We start from the raw sequence: 15,599 nt of genomic DNA on the forward strand, positions 1-15,599 counted from the left end.
GCTCGGAGAAGTGAAGTGACTTACCCAAGGTAACACAGTTAGAAAAAAGGCAAAGTCCAGATTCCAACCCCGGTCAGAGTCCAAAGTCCATACTGTTACTGTGCATACTATTTCTATACTATCCCGACCCGGAAAGGTCCTGCCCCCTGGCACTGGGCAAAAAATGAGGAAATTAGCAAAGCGGAGCCGTGAAAGGGGGCAGCCAGGTAAAGTCATTTATTTTATGAAAAAATAGGGGAAACGGCCAGGAGATTGCAAGTTCATTCTTTGCAGGATGGGAGAGAGGCCAAGGTCCTTTCCTGGTGTCCGGGGACTTACAAAGGCACCTCCCAAGGCCAAGGTTTTATCGGGACAAATCCCACCCCTTCTACCTCTGAGCGAGGAGAAGGCAGGCCAGCGGGGGTGTGGGGCCGAAGGGGTAGGATGCCAGACCCCGGCCCAGCTCGCACGCCGGATTCGGGTGTCCGAGACCCCGCCTGCCCCGCGCGCAGCGTCGGAGAGCCAGCCCGCCGCCCCTCCTGCGTGCCGGCGGGCCAAGGGTTAAGCGAGGCGGGAGCCCCCGGCGTGGGGCGGCCCCCGGGCCGGGAATGCTTAGTCAGGATTCCGATTTCCTGTCGAAGTGTTTGGATTTCCTGAAGCCCGCGCCCTCCGCCGCCGAGCGGGATCGTCCGAGCCGCGCGCGTCGCTGCGGCCTCCTCCCCTCGGCACATGGTCGCCCGCCCCTTCCTGCGCCGCGCTCGGCTCCCGCGCCTCGCCGCCGCCGCCGCCGCCGCCGCCGCCGCCGCCGCCGCGGGCGGGCACTCTGCGCTCGGGCAGCCCCCGGCCCGCGCCTCCCGCCCCGCCGGCTGCTCCGGCCGCCTCCCGCTTTCCGTTCCGAGAGCCGCAATCGGCCGGCCGAGGGGAGCCGGGGCGCGGGCGTCTGCGCTGCCGCCACCGCCGAGGAGCCGGCGCCGAGCCCGCGATGGAATAATGCCCAGCGGCCCGCCCGGTCCCGGTGAGTTGCGGGGCGCCTGGACGGGCTCGGCGGGGCCGCGCGGGGTCGCCCCGGGTCGTCGGCGCCCCCTGCCCGGCCTCCGCGCGGAGAGGCGCCGGCACGGGGCGCCGGGAGGGTCCCGGCTCCGTTCGCGGCCGGGTGCCCGGTGCGCGGGGAGGGCGCCGGCCGCGGGCTCCGCAGGGCCGGGCTCCGCCGCCCAGGGGGGTCTGCGCCCCCGAGGCGCGGAGTGGGACGGGTGGCGCCGCGCCGGGGGTTTCGCGCGCCTTCCCGGAGAGGGGCCGGGGCCCCGCCGATGGGGCGCCCTCCCGGCCGGAGGCGCGGGCGCCGGCCGTGGCATTGTCTCGGGCGCGGCGGAGGAAAGTTCCCCGCCGTTTCGGGAACGGCCGGCCCGGCCCCGCGGCCCCCGGCCCCGGCTGGGGCTCGGCGCTGCCAGGCAGGCCCCAGGCCACTTAATTTCAGCGAACGAAACTTAAGGGAAAAATTCCCACTCGGGGGCTTGGGGTTTGTTCACGGGAAGATAGGGACGTGGCTTGTGTTTTTCTGCTTGTACCATTTGGGGACCTGCTGCATTTTCTGAGAGCAACGTGAAGTTTCAAAGAAAAAAGAAACTCGCTGGCGTCTGGTGTTCTGCGGTTTCCTACATCCCGAGAGTTCTTCTCGGGCATTCCTAAAGCAGTTTCCTTCAATAATTTATTTTTCCACTAGCGCAGGGGGATGGAGAGCCAACTTCAGACCATCCTTAGCGTGACCTCAGCTTTACCTGCACTAATCAGAAAGAACAAGAACTTTCTCCTACTTTTTTACCCGTAGACTCGGTCAGTTTGTCTTAGCAGAATGGATTCTGGGATGACAGCAGGGCATGGATTGCTGAGAAATGTTTGGGGATTGTAAAACATAATTCAATACTGAGGCCAGTTTTATCTCGCCATCAAACTTCAGCCCAAGGCCTTTCCGTTTTGCAGTTGGAGGAAGATGCAGGAAGAGAAGATGCAGGTCTTCTGGAAGCATCGAATCTTTGAGAATAGTTGTTTCAGTCCCTTCTTGTTATACAGCTGAGTGAGGCCTAGAGAGGTGAAGTGACTTATGTAAAGTCACGTGGCCAGGCTTCAGACTCCCCGTCCAGTGCTCATTTCACTAATGTCAGTTTATGGTCTGTCAGCCGTGAAATGTTGCGAAATATGCCTTCTTGGCATTATAACCTTCATCGTTTTAGTGCCCTCTCTTGTTCTGTCTTGTCTGTTATTGCTGCTATTTTTTGAGATATGCAGTTATCTGAAACTATATATATATATATATATATATATATATTTTTTTTTTTTTTTAGCTGAAATATTGAGTGTTACATCTATTTTTTTTTTTTTTAACTTTGGGTTTATTTATTTATTTATTTATTTATGGCTGTGTTGGGTCTTCGTTTCTGTGCGAGGGCTTTCTCTAGTTGCGGCAAGTGGGGGCCACTCTTCATCGCGGTGCGCGGGCCTCTCACTATCGCGGCCTCTCTTGTTGCGGAGCACAGGCTCCAGACGCGCAGGCTCAGTAGTTGTGGCTCACGGGCCTAGTAGCTCCGCAGCACGTGGGATCTTCCCAGACCAGGGCTCGAACCTGTGTCCCCTGCATTGGCAGGCAGATTCTCAACCACTGCGCCACCAGGGAAGCCCTGTATATTTTGAGACAGAGTTAAAAGAAAAAAATTCCCTAACCCCTACTGTTCAGCTACTAAATGGATTTGGAGCTTCAGCCACCAAATGGATTTGAAATAGAAAATGGGTGGCTTCTTATATAGGAATGACTTTTCTCTATCCCATTCTTCTGTAAAAAATAGAAACTCCCAGGTCCAAAAAAGGGCAATATCTTAGCACATAACGTACCGTATGATGTTCTCTAGACATGATTTCCAGCCCTCCTGTATCTTGTGAGCTAGGCAGCCCATCTATTTTTCTCCCTACGAGAGCTCCGAATGGCTGGTTTTTCATTTTTAGTATGTGATAACGTTGGAGAGAAAGGACTTTTTCTAAAGCTTGCCATTTGGTGAAGGAAATTGAAATTCTCTCCACCTCCCCACTCCTCACCAGCCACAGTGAGCCAGATTTTGCAAAATCAGTCGAAGGCTTGCAGGCCCCCAAATGAGTGTGTGCAGACAAATGGGACCCTCCCTCACCCTTCCTGAGGACCCACCTCCCTGCGGGCCATCTCCATGTTGCACCCAGGTGGCTGAAGTCTAGAGGCAAGAAGGGAACCTGTATTACCTGGAACATTGTCGTTTCTGCATTTTCCCTCCAAGTTCTCAGTGGAATTTGACTGGATCCTGTGGCCCCATTCTCATTTTCCCCTCCTGTGTTTCTTCTTCCCACCTCTTTCTCAGCCACTCTATCTGCATGGGTTGGAGAACAGGTCTTTTCTATGGGATGCATGAATGATCCCCATGTAAGCAATAGTAACAGCGATCGCTAGCATTTATTGAGCACTTGCTATATGCCCTGGATATGTTACCTCCTGAGAAGTCCCAAGGAGGAGAGGGAGCTGCTTCCGGAACCTTGACCAGAAAGGACAGCACTTTTCAGATTCATCTGGAATTTGAGTCATTCTTTCATTCTTCTATTGCACATTTGCTAAGTGATTCCCCTGTGGAAGGTGCCAGTTGCGCAAAGATGAATAGGACCCTGTGTTCAAGGCCTTCTATTTCCAGCCTCATCTTTCAGTGTCAGCCTCGCACTTTCTCTTTCAATGAGTCAGTTCAGCAAGCCTGTAGTGAGCACCTGCTTCATGCTAAGCATTGTGTGAAGTCCTGGTGATACAGCGATGAACAAGATAGGCCCGGTCCCACCCTCATGGGGCTGGCATTCCATTGGAGGAGCTGGGCAAAAATAAAGAAGCAAAAACTTCTAACAAATGAAAGATTGTGATTCTTGTTATCAAGGAAGCACACACAAGGGATCGACCCGATGACCAGAGTGAAGTGGGGTGGGGTGTGTGTGGGGGAGTTCTAGTTTTGCCAGGAAAAGGCCTCACTGAGGCTGAAGAATTGATAAGCAACTGGCCAGGCAGAGAGGTTGCAGGAGAGAGGGCGTTCCAGGCAGAGGGATTAGAATGTGCAAAGTCCTCTGTGCACGAAAGAGCTCGATGTGTTCCTGGGAGTGAGGGGAGTCGGGGGCGGGATGGGGAAAATGGCACAGGGTGAGGTTTTAGAGGGAGGCAGGGGCAGATCACACCGTGCTGCGGACAGTCCCCCCACCAAGTACAAAGGGAAACTTTGATGAGTTTAGGCTCAGGAGTGGGGTCTGATTGGCATTTTTAAGAGATTACTTTTACTGCTTTTTTATAAGAGTGGATCACAGGGGGCCGAGAGTGGAAACAGGGAGACCGGTTAGTAGGCCACTGCAGTAATAGGAAAGATGAGGGTGGCTTAGATCAGGGTGGAACCTCCATCAGTGGCAGTGGAGGTGGAGAGAAGTGAGTGCAACCTGGTTGGTTGGATCTTGATGAAATTTGGTGATGGATTAAATGAGGGTGGGTCAGGCGGAAGGACTCAAGGATGAGTCTTGGGTTCTGGTTTGAACAGCTGGGTGTCATTTGGAGAGACACGGAAGACCTTGGGGAAACGTGTGCCTAGAGACAGGTTCCATGGGGGCCGTTCTGAGCTTGAGATGTCTGCGAGGCAACCAGGTGGAGATTTCAGGCAGACACGACTCTGGACCTCAGAGGAGACTTAGGGATGAGAGGCACCAACGTGGAAATTATCAGCCTGCAGCTGAGCTACCAAAATGCTTGCCGGGACGTGTCCTGCTGTTTCATCTCTCTGAGGGTCTGCTGTGTTCTTCCTCTTGCCTGGGACTTTCTTCCTCTCTCCTGGGCTACCTCCTGCTCATCCTGTAAAATATCCCCATGTCTTTAACTCCTTGAAGGTGCCTCTAGCTCCCTCTCCCACTGTCAGATCCCTGTGTTTACCTTCACCATAGTGTTCAATTGAAGTTACCTTTTTTTAGTATCTTATATGTATGAAAAATTTGCTGCAGGGCCTGACATGTGGTAAGTGCTCAACAAATGTTAGCTGCCATCATCATCATCATCATCATCATTATTGATGGCAGTGATAGGCATATAAATAAAAATTACATTATATTAGGATCAGTCTAATGATAAGTGATGTATTAGTTTCCTCTTGCTGCTGTAACAAATTCCCACAAACTTAGTGGCTTAAAACAACACAAATTTATTCTCTTTCAGTGCTGTAGGTCAGAAGTCTGAAATGAGTCTCACTGGGCTAACCTCAAGGTGTGCTCAGGACTCTGTTCCTTCTGGAGGCTCTAGGGAACAATCTATTTATTCCCTTGCCTTTTCCAGCTTCTAGAGGCCTCCTGCATCCCTTGGCTTTTGACCCCTTCCTCTGTCTTCAAAGCCAGCAGTGTTGGTCCTCGTCCTTCTCGTGCCGCCATCTCTCTGGTTCTTTCCTCTTTTCCACTTTTTTTTTTTTTTTTTAAATGGGAATTATTTATTTATTTATTTATGGCTGTGTTGGGTCTTCGTTTCTGTGCGAGGGCTTCCTCTAGTTGCGGCGAGCGGGGGCCACTCTTCACCACGGTGCGCGGGCCTCTCACTATCATGGCCTCTCTTGTTGCGGAGCACCGGCTCCAGACGCGCAGGCTCAGTAGTTGTGGCTCACGGGCCTAGTTGCTCCGCGGCATATGGGATCTTCCCAGACCAGGGCTCGAACCCGTGTCCCCTGCATTGGCAGGCAGATTCTCAACCACTGCGCCACCAGGGAAGCCCCTCTTTTCCACTTTTAAGGACCCTTTTGATTACATCAGGCCACCTGTATAATCTAGAATAATCTCCCTGTTTTAAGGTCAGCTGATCAGTAACCTTAATTCCATCTTCAGCCTTAGCTCCTCATTGTTGTGTAACCCATGTAGCCTAACACATTCACAGGTCCTGGGGATTAGGACGTGGGCATCTTTGCAGGCTGGTAGGGGAAGGTGTTATGGGGGTCTGGGCAGAGGCCTCTAACCCAGTGGGGGAGGGGAGGCCAGGGAAATCTTCCTGGAGGTAGTGGTACCCCGGTGGGAGTCAGTCTCTACTTGTAAACTCACTGCCCTCCCAAATGTTCATTCCTTCATTGAGGTTTATTCATTCCTTCATTCAAGCTCTTCTCGATGCCCGGCTTTATGTGAGGAGTTGGAGTTGAGGATTCATTTCACTGTGCATCCTTCAGGCTGCAGGCCAAATTGTTCACTTGGCAACCCAGGACACTCACTTTTCTCACCCCACCTCAGGAATCAGTTAAACTCACCAACCCATGAACACCCTCTCCCAGCCCACGTACCCCATATTCACTCCCAGGAAGGGGTGGGGTCTGAGGGGGTCGGTCCTCTCTTTAAATGTCGGCTGTGGTTGATTTGCGGGCACAGTGTGAATCCCAACACATGTGCCTTTTGTACAGCTAAAACCTTGGGTCCCGAGCCACAGCTAGTGTCCCCAGCCTCAGCCAGCTCTGTCCCCAAAGCAGGCCACTGGCCACGAGAGAGATCAGGAGAAGGCGTGTGATTTGATCAGGACAAATCCATCTGAAGCATGAGGGGAAAAAAACAGCCCAAGGGCCTGGCCTCCTGTGCTTTGTGGCAGGTGGCCCCGTCTTCTGAGAATAAGGGAAACGCAGCACCATGTGATGTGTAGCCACGTCGCTGTGCGGGGGTGATCAAGACCAGCTTTCGAACGTCTCTCCGTTATTTGGAGAAAATGGGCTCCTGCCCCAGATGCTCCCCAGAAACAAGACAGCGTCCCGAGACCTTCAGCACATTGGGGGGACCCCATCAGCTCTGCTGGCTACCCAAGTGCCGGGTTGCAGAGAGACCGAGGTCCCTTGCTGCCTGAGCTTCCCCTGCCAGCCCCCGTCCCTTGGAAATGCTACCAACTAGCTGGTCTTGTAATATTTTTGGCGTTTCCTCTTCCTCTACCTCTCTAAGTCAGGAAATGCGAAAGTGCACTGAGTTAGAAAAACAGAAAAGTGAGCAAGCAACCTCTTTCCAACAGAGGGGTCCCAGGTGGAGTCTGGGTAGACCTGGGATAAAGAAGTGTGCCTGTCAGCGCTTCCCCCAGATTCGGCAGGGGTTCCGGAGAACCAAGCCCGTCCCGGTCATCGTGGGCAGGACAGGAAGGAGAGACGCAAGCCCGTGTGTGGTTTCTGGGGAATGGCTTGTCTGTCCCTCATCAGGGCTCATCATGAGTTTTTCCGGCAAGACTTCTGCCTTTATAGAACCCTGACTGTGTAATGATACTGGTGCCTGTTTCATTGTAGTTTCGCATTGAAATAATTATCCTTTCGAGTAGAAACACAGAGTGCTCCAGTAAAAGACTGTGATATATGCAACTTGCCCTCAAATGGTTCAGAAAATAATTATATGTATTTTCTGAATACATAAAAATTATATGTGAGTGAGAAAAAAAGGAAAAAGCAAATAGAGTAAAATATTAACCACAGATGAACTTGGGTAAAGGGATGTGTGTTCCTTGTACTATTCTTATTCTTGAAATTTCCCAAGAAAAAGATTTTTGCAAATGGAAGCAGGAGGAAAAAAAGAGGGCTCAACATTCCATTGTGATTGTGACCTTGATAGATGCAGGATGGCCCAGAGGAAGCCAGAAGATTCTGGGGTCTGCTACTGACCCGCCTTCCCTCCCATCCTCACAGTTTCTGTACTGAACTGAAATAATGTAGGAAAAGAGTCCCGCACAAGGAGTCCAGAAATGGGGGCATCAGTTGCTGCTATGCTGTGTGGAAACCTGTTTGCTGCTCTGGTTGCCTCGCCTTCAGACTGCACGTCTTGAGGGGGAGGGGTGGGGGGTCTGGGTTGCTCCTCTCCTCCCCTTGTGCCTCTCCTCCCTCGGGCACAAGCAAAGGGCAGGCACTGACTGGGCAGGGAGGGGCTGAATCAAGTCCATTGGCTTCTGGTGCCCAACTGTGTTGCCACATTTGTTGGATTTTCTCATCATTGAGTTTTTATTTCTAATGACTCTCCATTTAACTTCTAGAAATTCTCTTTGGTTCTCTTTCAAATCATCCTGGCTTTTAATCCTTGGGTCTTATTCTTCCATGAGAATTTCTCATTCTTATTTCATATCTTTGTTTTAAACATACTGACATTCTTTGTTCAGACGGCCCTGTTATGTTAATACTTGAGGAGCCAATTCTCCCATTTCCTGCATCTTCTGATTTGTGGGGCATCGTGGCTCATACCCCACCTCTCCCGGGGAGCCGAAGTGGCTTTACAGAGCCGTTTTGTCCTTCAGTCGAGGCTCCAAGGGTTTCCTGAGTCCTGGGCACGTTTCTGTGGTAGCTACTGGGCTCAAGACTTTTAACCCCCGTCCAGTGCTGTCTGTTTGGACCCTTCACCCATACTTAGGGCCTTAAAGTTTGCACAGAATCCTTTTTTTCCCCCATCCAGACCCTGAGGCAGAACAAGCTTTCTTGCCGTTTATCTGCATTGGGGAGAGGAGTAGTTCAGGCCCACTTTCAAAAGAGTCTGCGACCCCTTTGGGGTCCTGGCCTTGTAGAGGGATCTCAGCTCTCCTGTCCTGTAGGCACCAACTGGAAGCCAGCCAGCTTAATACATTTAGTCTTCTTTTGCAGACAAGGAAGAGAAAGAACATTTACAAAAATTGCCATTTCGAGAAAAGAAAACCAGAATCCTTATCAGAACACTAGCAATAAGAAGATGTGATTCAGATCAGCAAGCACTTGCTGAGCCCCTCCTGTGTGTTCACCCTGCAGAGCCGGGGTTGGGGGACAGGCATGAGCTGGGCCTTAAAATGCCTTGCTCATCTTCTCAACCCCCAGTGCAGAGAAGACAGTAAGTATTTAGGAAGAAAGGAATTGTATGTACTGAAAAAGACAAACACTGGTGCCGAAGACAGAATAAAATAATGGAAAAGAGCACTGAATTGAGACTCAGAAGTCCTGAGTTCTAGTCCGGAAATTGATATTGACTAGTTACGTGACCTTTAGGAGCAGTCACTTACCCTCTTGGAGCCGCCCTTCCTCACCTGTGTCAAGGTGGTGATAACTCTGTCCTGACCCTCCTCCCTGTCAGGTCACAGTGAGATCATGAATGTGGGAGGGGGGAGCCACAGAGGGTAAGGGGTCTGTCTTGTCTTCAAGGCGGAAGGGACCACGTATCCTTCAGCGACACCTTGTTTTGGAGACTCCCTCCACCTCTCCTCCTCACCACCACGGGCACTGGGTTTTCCGGGGAAGAGTGGCAAGCATTTCAGGTCCTCAAAGCTTGTGTAGACTAAGGGGTTGGTGTCTGGGCAGTCGTTGGGCCCTGGGGTGGCTGAATGGCTCCTGTCTCATGTGATGTTCTTTCCCCTGGAAGTTCCACCCAGACCCCACAAATGAGGGCTGAGCTGCAGCTGGGAACCCTTTCGGGACGGAGTTTGTGCACCGCGTTGCCTTCGTGATCTTTGACCCGCTGTTCTCTGAGGCTGCTCCTCTGGACGGTGGAACTCATGGTCTCTCCGGGGTTTGTCCTTTGGCCAGATCACTCTTTCATGCCTGAGTTGACTTGGTGGGTGTAGGTGGGAGCATTTGTCGTGAAGCAACGGGAAAACCACTGGACTTGGAATCAGTAACGATAGCTAATATTTATTGTATATTCGTACACGTTGAGCACTATTTTAAGCAGCTTTCCTACATGAGTTCATTAATCCTCGTACTAACCCTATGAAATAGGCGCTCTTTTTCTCCCATTTTATGCGGGAGGAAACTGAGACACACACAGACTAACTTTCCCAAGGTCATGTACCTCATAGGTGACAAGATTTTTTTTTTTTAATTAATTAATTAATTTATTTATTTTTGGCTGTGTTGGGTCTTCGTTTCTAGTTGCGGCAAGCGGGGGCCACTCTTCATCGCGGTGCGCCGGCCTCTCACTATTGCGGCCTCTTTTGTTGCGGAGCACAGGCTCCAGACGTGCAGGCTCAGTAGTTGTGGCTCACGGGCCTAGTTGCTCCGTGGCATGTGGAATCTTCCCAGACCAGGGCTCGAACCCGTGTCCCCTGCATTGGCAGGCAGATTCTCAACCACTGCGCCACCAGGGAAGCCCAGCTGGCGAGATTTTAAGCAAGGAATCTGTGTTCAGTGCCCACACTCTTGACTGTGATGCAGTATTGCCTCTGAAGACTTGAATTTGAATTCCATGCCCTAATTCCTCATGTGGCCATCGGAGAGTCTGGCCTTCACCTTTCTCTTAGCTTTTCTGAGCTTCTTCTTCTGTAAATGTTGAAAAAGCTTGCAGCCTTTTAAAAAAGGTGTTAAATAAAGCAATATATACAGAAAGTGGCTGAGTGCCAGGCACATAATCAGGTCTAAATAAAAGCGAGTAGGTTCCAAACGGGAGGAAAAAACAAAGAACAAATTCAGTCTGAAGAGTCTTCCCTGCACAGACTTTTCCTGTATAGCCTGCTCTGTGCCAGGCGCCTAGGGTACAAAGGTGAAAGCTCAAGGTCCGTGGGCTAGAATATCTTATAGTTGATTAGAAGAGAGAGATGTGAAACTGTTCATAATTTTGAACTGATGTCCGTCCTCACCACAGGAAAGTTATACAGGAATAGCCATGCGTGTGCAGGGAAGGGAGAGTGATCCCAGTGGGGTGGTCAGAGGAAGTTTTGGGGAAGAGGTGCTCTATGAACTCACAATCCAGTATGGGTAGGCGCTCAGTACATGGAGAGAGTGGGTATCCAAGGCTGAGAGTAGCTGGATCACAGTCTTTGTGATAGGAATGTGGTAGTTATTTTTTTTGGAGGCCTAAGGAAAACATTTGTTCAAGGAGGAAGGTAAAAACTCTCAGTTACTATACCATGGCATTCGGGGGTCTCTCACTGGAATGCAGGCATCCCTGCTATTTCCTCCCCCTCCACTGTCACGGAACTCCTGATCCAGAAAAGCAAACTGCGGTGTTTATAGACCTTCCAGTAATAGCCTTTTGCCAGTTTCCTCTCCTAGGACAGTTACTTCCTCAGACCTAAAATAGAACCGCTGAAGGGTGGAGATGTGGGATATGTGCAGATTAGACTCTGTTTAACGGTGTACTTTGGAGGCGAGCGGGTGAGAAGTTGTAGAAGACACTGTTGGTTGCTTATCCAACACCCTTTCCCCTTCTGCTTTGCTGACAGAACATTGATCTTTAGAAGCCCACCTTCCAGGGCCTTTAAGGGAGGTCAGTCCCAGCCCCAGGGGTGAACCACAGTGGTCTTGTCCCCCTTGGCCGTGATTGGTTTAGGCATGGGCATGTGACACAACTCTGGTTACAAAATATGCAGGGAAATTTGCTGGGAGGATGGGGAAATATTTTTCTCCATCTTAAAGGGAGACATTTAGAAAGAAACAGTCTCTCTTCTGCTATGGGACATAGTAGGGTTGACATGTGATACCTGGCACTGTGGCAACCATCTTGGGGACATGAGGGGCCTTGCTTAGGGAGAACATGTTGAGTGTGTCTGAGCAGAAAGATGGAAGGAACAAGACACTGAATACCCTACCCTGAGGCGATTTTGAGTTGACTTTTCTGTTACCTGTAGCCCATACCCACCAAAATAATACTAATACTCAAGGGAATGCCCACTTCACATGACATCTAGATGATTCTGGGGCTACTATTCGCTCCCCCAGTCACCCTATGCTTAGCCCACCATCCTGTTTGAAATCACCACTAACTTGTACATGTTTATGCCTTTGCAGTCTTGCTATTTTTTCCACCCGAATTGCCCTTTCCCTACCTTCTCCACCAACCAAAAATCCAACTTACTCTTTTTTAAAAAAATTTTATTGAGGTATAGTTGATTTACAATGTTGTGTTAATTTCTGCTGTATGGCAAAGTGATTCACTTACACATATTCTTTTTCATATTCTTTTCCATTATGGTTTATCACAGGATATTGAATAGAGTTGCCTGTGCTATACATTAGGATCTTGTTGTTTATCCATCCCATGTATAATAGTTTGCAACTGCTAACCCAAACTCCCAGTCCTTCTGTCCACGCACCCCCCCCCCCAACCCCTTGGCAACCACAAGTCTGATCTCTATGTCTGTGAGTCTGTTTCTGTTTCATAGATAGGTTCATTTGTGTCACATTTTAGATTCCACATAAAAGTGATGTTGGGCTTCCCTGGTGGCGCAGTGGTTAAGAATCCGCCTGCCAGTGCAGGGGACACGGGTTCGAGCCCTGCTCCAGGAAGATCCCACATGCCGCGGAGCAACTAAGCCTGTGCACCACAACTACTGAGCCTGTGCTCTAGAGCCCATGAGCCACAACTACTGAGCCCACACTCCACATCTACTGAAGCCCGCGTGCTCTAGAGCCTGTGCTCACAACAAAAGAAGCCCGCGCACTGCAATGAAGAGCAGCCCCCGCTCGCCACAGCTAGAGAAAGCCTGTGCGCAGCAACGAAGACTCAACACAGCCAAAAATAATAAATAAATAAAAATAAATTTATTTAAAAAAAAGTGACGTCATGTGGTATTTGTCTTTCTCTTTCTGACTTACTTTGGTTAGTATGATAATCTCTAGGTCCATCCATGTTGTGCAAATGACATTATTTCATTCTTTTTTATGGCTGAGTAATACTCCATTGCATAAATGTACCACGTCTTCTTTATCTGTTCATCCGTCAGTGGACATTTAGGTTGTTTCCATGTCTTGGCTATTGTAAATAGTGCCGCTAGGAGCATAGAGATGCGTGTATCTTTTCAAGTTATAGTTTTGTCTGGATATATGCCCAGGCATGGGATTGCTGCATCATACAACTTACTCTTTAAAGAATGGCCCAAATGCACTTTCTCTGTGAAGCCTTTCCTGACCCTTCTTGTTGTAATCCATTGTTTTAGTCTTCGAGCACCTATAACATTTGTTGCCCCTCCCACACTCCCTCCCCACCTGCACCCTCATTCTTTATTAGGTACCTACTGTGTGCCAGCTGTGCTGTTGTACACTGGCATTGTCCTTCCCGAATGGGGGCAGATGTGTGCAGCAGATTGTGAGCCAGTGTGGTTTGTGTGGTCCCAGGGGAACATAAGGTATCACCAGATGCTTGTGAAGGGGCACCTGACCCCACCCTGCAGGGAGGGTCAGAGGAGACTTGCTACGGGGAGGAATCCTTGAGCTGAATCTTAAAGAATGAATAGGAATTAGCCAGAAAAAGAGTGGAGGGAAGAGAAGGAAGTTCCAGGTGTAGGGAACCACCTCAGCAAGGAGGTAGATGGTGCAAATAGCACGGTTTGTGCTGGGAACCGAGTGACTCATCATCCGTGAACCTGATAGTTCAGGTGGGATGCACCGAGGCCCGAGGGGAAGGCAGGAGCCACATCCTGAAGTTTGGACTTGATCTTGAGGCCGTTGAGCCATTGAAGGCTTAAGGCCGGGGAGTGATGTGACCCTTGCCCTTTAGGAAGATGATTCTGGGTACCCTGGACTGAATGGGCTAGGTGGGTGAGGACCAGGACTGGAGGCAGGGAGGCCGTTCCGGATGCTCCTGTAGGAGTCTGGCAGCGAGGGCCCAGAAGCTGGAGAGGGAGAATGTATAGGCGGTAGCACTGGCCGGCCTGGGGACTGAGCAGGGGAGGGGCAGTGGGAGGAGGGAGAGCCGTTGAGGACACTGGGCTTTCTGGCTAGTTTCCAAGGCTGAGTCATGTTTGTGTCCCTCAAGACCGCAGCCTCCTCGGGCTCCTGGTCTTACTGTTCTCTGCATCCCTAAATGCTTGGTGCCAGGCTTCAGTGGAGGACGGATGAGGAAGGAGCGTGTCTGTCCCTCTCTTCTCTCTTCTGTTCCCCTCCCGCAACTTCAGCTCTTGGGTTTTTGTTTTGGTGGAACGGGAAGTGAAGCTGTGATGTGGTTTTCCTGGTGTCCTGGCTTCCCAGGTCTGAGCCTTGAGAAGAGGGAAGACTTTCTTACTGCCAGTGGCTCACTGCCTTCCTTTGTTACGCCTCCCCCGAACCAAACCGCTTCTGCGGAAGCCTGTCCCAGCATCTGCAGTCCAGCCCCGTCTGGTCTGTGTGTCCTCACAGCTCCTGCCTCAGGCCAGGCTTCCGCAGGATCTCCCTTGAGTCAGCCAGCCCTTTCCCAACTCACTGCCCTGCCCTTAGTCCATCCTCCAAGCTGCTGCCAGGGGAGTCTCCTTAAGACTTCACTTTGGGGTCACCCTCCTGCTTAGCAGGCTCTGGCCCCCTGCTCCGCTGCTTGGGCAGTCAGATGAGGAAGGAAGCAGCCTGGACTTTTCAGCTGCTCCAACCTAGGGGTCAGCCCCGGCTCTCGCTTACTCGCCGTGTGCCCGGGGACAAGTCGTGTACTTTGCTGAACCTATGTTCAGCACACACCCCTACACACACACCCCTACACACCCACACCCTTATATACATACCTACCGCAATTCCTACACACACACACCCCTCTGCACCCACACACCTAAACACACACCTACCACACACCTACACAGTCCCTACACACATATGCACCCCTACACATGTACCTATACACATACACACATACTCATACACACCCTCACCGCTACACACACACCTACACATCCGCATACACACACACACACACACACACACTCCTACACACACACATGCACAGACACACACAGACTTTCTTTCTCCCCTGCATTCTTATTTCTCTAGGTGAGTCCTTAGTGCCCGCCCCACGGTAGACCATATGCTTAATTGGTGTTTGATGAATGAATTATTCCTTCATTCTCTTTTAGCTTAGAGCTTGACGATCTCTTTTTTGATAAATTTGAGAAACTCTTTCAAGTTGTCCTTTAAGGACCGGAAGGAGCGGGGCGCTGGCGCTCGGGAGGCACTCACACGGGGGAGGAAAGGAAGTCAGGACTGGAGCGCAGGCTTCTGAGTCCGCTCTTCCCATTGGCCGCCCTGTGCCTCCTGGGTGATCGGGAGCCACCTGCTGGGGCAGGTTGTCAGGGGTCCAGGAGGCACCACCCTGAGAAAGGGTGGGGCCCCACGCACAGCCGTTATATACAACAGCAGATTCGAGGGTTTGCATAAGCAGGGCCGCGTGAGCCAATCGGTGAAAGACACGTGTTTTTCTGAAAGAATCTTAATGGACATAGCATGTGTCTGTGTGGGGTGTTCTCATCCTGGAACAAGTTGAGAGTTGGTTGGGGTAAGCTGAGTTCAGTGATGATTTTTTTTTTTTTTGAGCTCAGTTATCTCTTTATTAGGAAAGCACCAACACCACATTCTTGGAAATTACTGGAATTTTATTTGCCTCAGGCTTATGACTAGCAACCAAAGACATTGTACAAAGAAAGCAAAGATTAAGTACATTTTAGGGAGAAGGAGATGATACACCTTGGTAACATAGGAGATAACGTTGCTTAATTTTTTTGCTCTTGATTAAAAAAAAAGTTTTGTTGAAATCGCTGTTGAATGTTGCAATCTATATAGTGTAATGGAGTGATGATATTTTAAACTTCTTGTTTGAAAGAAGTAACAGTGCTGAACATTTGCATGTGGGAATCCTGTTGGAGCTGAAACTAAGTCTATGGAGGGTAATGCATCGTCAGAAACAAAGCTTCTGTGGTATAGACGATT

General features: G+C 50.6%; 1 protein-coding gene across 2 annotated transcripts in view; it reads left to right on the top strand.

Moving 5' to 3' along the window:
* Positions 1–865: 865 nt before the first annotated feature.
* Positions 866–15,599, top strand: part of ASAP1 (ArfGAP with SH3 domain, ankyrin repeat and PH domain 1) — a 355,895-nt gene continuing 341,161 nt past the window's right edge. For both annotated transcript variants that reach the window (XM_059901373.1, XM_059901376.1), the window contains exon 1: positions 866–994. The gene's annotated coding sequence lies outside the window, so the exon portion shown is untranslated. The remainder of the gene's footprint in view (positions 995–15,599) is intronic.

The sequence above is a fragment of the Balaenoptera ricei genome, chromosome 17 (assembly GCF_028023285.1).
Source record: "Balaenoptera ricei isolate mBalRic1 chromosome 17, mBalRic1.hap2, whole genome shotgun sequence".
NCBI lineage: Eukaryota > Metazoa > Chordata > Mammalia > Artiodactyla > Balaenopteridae > Balaenoptera > Balaenoptera ricei.